Raw genomic sequence first — 6,000 nt, 5'->3', positions numbered from 1 at the left:
TTGAAAAATAAGTCGGAGTGCCTTGAAAAATGCCTTGTAATATTAACGGGCAAATTTTGGGGTATGACAGCTGCCCCTGTTCAATATTCTTGAACCGAGAGAGTTAGAATGGTGTGTACGCCCTTCGTGGTCTGGAGGTGGAAGATTATTGAACACTTAGAATGCCTCAGAAATTTGCACCTGTCAATTAGTCTTGACGGAGATGGGCTTCAAGATGCCATCCATGAGGTTTGATGAGGAGAGTTTTAGAGTGCGTCGTACATCAGACGATTTCTGAAGACATGGGTGTCATACCGGGTCATACGCTAGACCGTATAGTGAGTCATCCATTAGGCTGTCGACTTCGCTGGGGAGTCAGAGTGTGTCATACGCTGCTGGGGATAAGGGATCAGAATGGATCATACGCTAGATCGTATCTGAATAGCAGAGTGAACCGTCCATTAGGCTGTATCTGGAGAGGTAAAGATCAGAATGAATCGTACGCTAGATCGTATCTGAGTAGCAGAATGAGTTATCCATTAGGCGGGTGACTTCACTGAGGATGAAAAATCAGAATGGATCGTACGCTAGATCGTATCCGAGTTGCAGAATGAGTCGCCCATCGGGCTGAATCTGAGGATGAAAGGGTAGTCGTACACTAGACCACGTTTCAGACTGTACCGTATGCTAGGTAGTATCGGGGGAATAAAGATCAGAATGGATCATACGCTGGATCATATCTGAGGGGATGAACATCCAAATGGGTCGTACGCTAGACCGTATTGGAACAGTTGGAGGAACTATACTTTAGGCTGAATCAGAATGAACCGTATGTTAGGCTATATCTGACAATATTGGTATATGTTGTATTTGCGATAAATGTCTGGGATGGGCTTAAAGATGCCACCATTAGAAGGATATCAGAGTACTTGTCCGAATGGATGTTCATGTGGATTATATCTGAAAGATGTAGATGTAATCAATAAAGATGTCTGTCTGAATGGATCTTTATTTTGACTGTATCCGGAGGATAATTAACCTGAAAAATAAAGTTAGCTCCATGCCATGTCATGATGCATGAGATATTTTATGCTTATGAAAAGAAAATGCGAACATTGTATGCATGCGTATGCTGTGAAATGATGTAATAAATGAATTATGTGTCTGAACAGTTTTTCCTGGCGACTCCACTGGGGAAAATAAATCCCAATCTTCTGGTTGGAGATACTTGTATTGATGACCCTTTCTTAGCTGGGGATACTTGATTTCTGTCTGATGGTAGAAATATTCAACGAAGACTGGCTGGGGATGGAAGAGATGACCAGTCCGTCTAGTGATGCCAACCTCTTCTGGGAAATAGCTGGTTTTTGTTGGGGAAAGGATTTGTAACCGGACTTGTTGGAAAGCCTGGTTAGACCTTCTCCTCGACCCTAAAGTCTTTTAGTAATTGTTATTGCTATTTTATGCATGTATTTTCGGTAAACATCAATCATGTTCAAATGCATATATTAATTCGAATTAAATCAATGGACGTTTATGCAAACAAAACGGAGAGAGTAAAACAAAGCATCTTTTTGGAAATAAAATTGTATCGATTTTGAAAGAGGGCCTATAAACAGGCAATTTGAGTACAAGGAGACAGAAATCCTAGTAAGAGGAAATTGTCAAGAAAACAAAGAGAAAGCTATGCAGAAAAAGTCTTATTGATATTAGCTCCACTACTGTCATTATGTCTTCAAGCATCTCATCTCCTGCTGTCGGATGGAAGTGATTGACTTGTTCAGTCCCTTTGACTTGGATGAAGCTGACCGAGAACGGGACATAGTCATACGCTTTTATCCCTAATTTTTGCCTGGACCGCCTTTTCGGGTTTTCAGTCCACCAGGATACCCTTTTTTGCCCAAGACGCCTTTTCAGGTTTTCGACTTGCCGGGTGTACATTTTTATATGTTTATCCCTAATTTTTGCCCGAACCCTTTTGGTTCGCCGGGATGCCCTTACTTTTGCCTAGATACGTCGACCTAGCGGGTCTCTTTTATGCGTAGTATTTTTTAACTATGTATGAGTTCACGGGATGTGGGAAGTCTTCGCCACACATTGTAGCAAGTATCATCACATTATAAGTCTTCACAAAATAAACATTAGACTTGAATCAAAGTTCATGATAAGACCAAACTTAAGTGGAAACATAATCACCTCCTAACCATTCAATCAAGCATGTTTTTTAAGGTGAATCAATTGATACAATGTATAAAGATACTCAAGTCCAAACATGTTAAGGATAACAATCAACATTTAAAAGAGTATGCTTTAATCATACGAACTTCCAACATCAAGAACAAATAAGACATAAGCCAAAAGAATCAATTAGGAGCCTTAAAAAACACTTAAAACACATGTTTTTCTATCCAATCAAAAGTGGTGAAATAAATAATATTTTTTAAGATTTTTGGTGTCACCATAAAATAGACATTCTCATGAACACATGGCAAAAAGAATGGGTCAAAAATGTTAAGGGATCATGAAGTTATAGATATTTGAAGCTATGAAGAAAAATGAACATTTTTTAAGAATGGGTCAAAAATGAAGAAAAATGTTAGGATGAAGGACAGGGTAAACGAAGTCGAAGGGGAACCAAGATGATGTCAGGTCGGAAGTCACGTATAGTGGTGTTGGTCGAAGAGATTACACGTCGAAGGGCATTGTAAGAGTTAGGTGACTTAGTGAAATTGAATACTTTGGTATGTTGGCTAAGGTTGGAGTTCATTATTAAAATGGAAACAATGTCATCTTGGGCATTGCATGAGGAAAATACTGGAGTGGGTTATCGTAGCATGGTTAACATTAAAGACTTCGACGTGAGAAGTAGGTTCCTAATGACAAGTAAAAGTAGTTAAGATATTTGAATGATGTTAAAAGAGCGGGAACTGGTGTAACATAGACGGTTACTCATGGACGCGTGGAGGTTGGTTGGGGAGAACCGCTACATGGGGATGAAACGTGTCGTGATAGGATTAGTCGATCTTTCTTGGGTAGTTATTTTAGAGTAGTATATAAAGGAACTTATGTTCATTTGGGAAGAGGTTTGCAATTGTAGACATATTCTGTAAACTCAAATTATATGCGCATTTGAGAAACGAGTGAGGAAAATGTATTTATGCGTTTCATAATTTATAAATTTCAGCTCTTTTCATATTTAAGTATCTTTTATGTATTGAATTACCTTTCGATTTGACTTTATAGTTCATGCTTCTACTTCACCTTGCATTTTGTTTTCAATCTTTATTATAAAAATCTTTTTTCCAAATCTTACTTCAAACTTTGAAATAAATCGAAGAAGTAACCCTTCGATTTTGATACATAATGTTGTTTAAAACCATAAATGCACATAAATATGTCCCGTCGAGTTTGATCCCTTAAGTATTAATAGAAAATTGTGTTTGTTTACGAAATTTCACAGTAAACAGATACCACCATCACCCACTATGGGGGACAACTGCAAAAGTGCGAACAAAATTTTCGGTAGTCCATTCAAAATTTCCAACAACATACCAAATTTCTGATAGTTCATTTTTAAATTGTCGGTAAGAATTTTTCTTGAAAAGTGTTGTAGTTTATCAAAAATTTCGAAAAGTGTTTGTATTTTATCGGAAATTTCAAAAAGTGTTGTAGTTTACTAGAAATTTTGAAATTTTCGATAATATAATTTTTTTTTTCTAAATTTTTGGATTTTTTTTTCAAAAGTTCCCGTATTTCTTCAATTTTTTATAGAAAAATATTAATTTTTTATAAGAAACTTTTGATAAACACAATAAAAAATTCAAAAAAAATTAATAAGGACGTAAGGGGTAATAACAACCATGACATGGAGGTGTAAAATTTAATTAAAGACCAACATGTTAAATCCTATACTTATTCATTCAATTTCACTTCACGGTCCAAAGAATATTTCAACAAAGTCCAGCGTAAGAAAATGCTCTATGTATACAAATAGTCATCATCTTCTTCCTAAGTTATCATTGTCATAATAATCATCAAGAAAGCAGAGTAGTCATGCCTCGTCTACAATACAATAGAGTCGTGTCTCATAACATTAAAAAGGGGGTATATTGGCATGGAAGGAGATGGAGGTTAATACTTCAGGATAACCAAGTTAAGATTCCTCTCAATGTAAACGAGGATCAGATTCGGGTGAGTAATCTTGATTTTTTTTTTATTTTAAGGTATATTCACATTGTATTCATGGAGTTTATCTATATTTCAGCTCAAGTTTGACAGGTTACTGAATGTTAATCCCGCCCTAGAAGTCTTGATCGAGGGTCCTAAAGAGGAAGCCATTCAAAATTTGACTCAAGAAGCCGAGACACTGTTCGTTGATATCGACTTGAACAATGTAACTGTTGTTCATGGTATCATGTCATTTTTTAAAGTGATTTTATTTCAAAAATTAAAATTAAAATTAATTTTGCTTAAAAACAATGATACCTAGTCAAAAATATGAATACTAAGAATTTACCATTAAATTATTGCATTACAAAATGCATTTTACTAAGACAATGTAAGTATTTTGAACTTAAAGGTCAAATGACAAAGATAGATTTACTAGGTAATACTTTCACTTACCATAAATTAGTGTATTACATTTTTTTTTAAGTTATGCAAAATAACATTGGAATTTATCATTTTTTATTAATTTTTTAATATTGTTTTAATTATTAAAATAAAAAGTTTATTTTTTTTATATTTAACAATTAACTCAACGTTAATTTTTTAAAAACAAATTATATTTAATTTATCACATTTTCTTTACTTTAAAAAAAATCTGTATGCAAAGAGTTACTAATATGTTCTCATTCTCATCATCATTAGAAAACATGATAGATTTAAAAAAAGAAAACGTCAAGTAGAAAAGTAAAACTTCTAATGTAGTGAAACGACGTTTTGATGTAATTCAATTGAATATTTATATTAAATAATTTTATATTATCAATACATAATAATTAATATCGAACATATAGTAAAAATGATAGATAAAAAATGTATTTTTATTTATTTATTATGAAGTATATACAATTTATAGAAAAGTTATTTACGAAAGTAAGTGAACATGTAATCAACTCTTAACCTAACAAAATTAGTAAGTGGATATTAATATATTTTAATAGTGAGAATCTAGTGTATCCAATTTCATAATCGTCATTGATAGAAATATTAATCAATTTCATAAATAACACATTAAATGGAAGCAATTTCAAAGAGCACTTACCTCCCATTATTGATGTGTAGAAATTGAACTTCTCGATGCAACAACGGTTATGTTTCGCTATTCTAAACATTTACTTACTTAAACTCTATGGTCTAAATTTATTAAGAGATAAACCATGTTTTGGTGACCATGAAACAAAGTGAATACATTCTGAATATATATATATATATATATATATATATATATATATATATATATATATATAGAGAGAGAGAGAGAGAGAGAGAGAGAGAGAGAGAGAGAGAGAGAGAGCCTTTCTCGTAACAAGGTATTTTTTAACGTATAACACGTCTTGGGCAGTTACTAACCATGTTTCATTTACTAGAGGAAATGCCGAGATCATGGATTGAGGGAGATAAGCATAAACAGGACATGATGAAGTTTCACACAACATATTGATGGTGAAGACAAAATCATACTTGACATGGTAAAAGCATTCATTGGTACATGGTAAACATAACATGGATAAAATTAGGTCAAACATGCATCACATTATAAGTCTTCACAAAATAAACATTAGACTTGAATCAAAGTTCATGATAAGACCAAACTTAAGTGGAAACCTAATCACCTCCTAACCATTCAATCAAGCATGTTTTTTAAGGTGAATCAATTGATATAATATATAAAGATAATCAAGTTCAAACATGTTAAGGATAACAATCATCATTTAAAAGAGTATGCTTTAATCATACAAACTTCCAACATCAAGAAAAAATAAGACATAAGCCAAAAGAATCAATTATGAGCCTTAA

Source organism: Lathyrus oleraceus, chromosome 3, assembly GCF_024323335.1.
Source record: "Lathyrus oleraceus cultivar Zhongwan6 chromosome 3, CAAS_Psat_ZW6_1.0, whole genome shotgun sequence".
NCBI lineage: Eukaryota > Viridiplantae > Streptophyta > Magnoliopsida > Fabales > Fabaceae > Lathyrus > Lathyrus oleraceus.
This window is presented reverse-complemented; position numbering follows the sequence as displayed.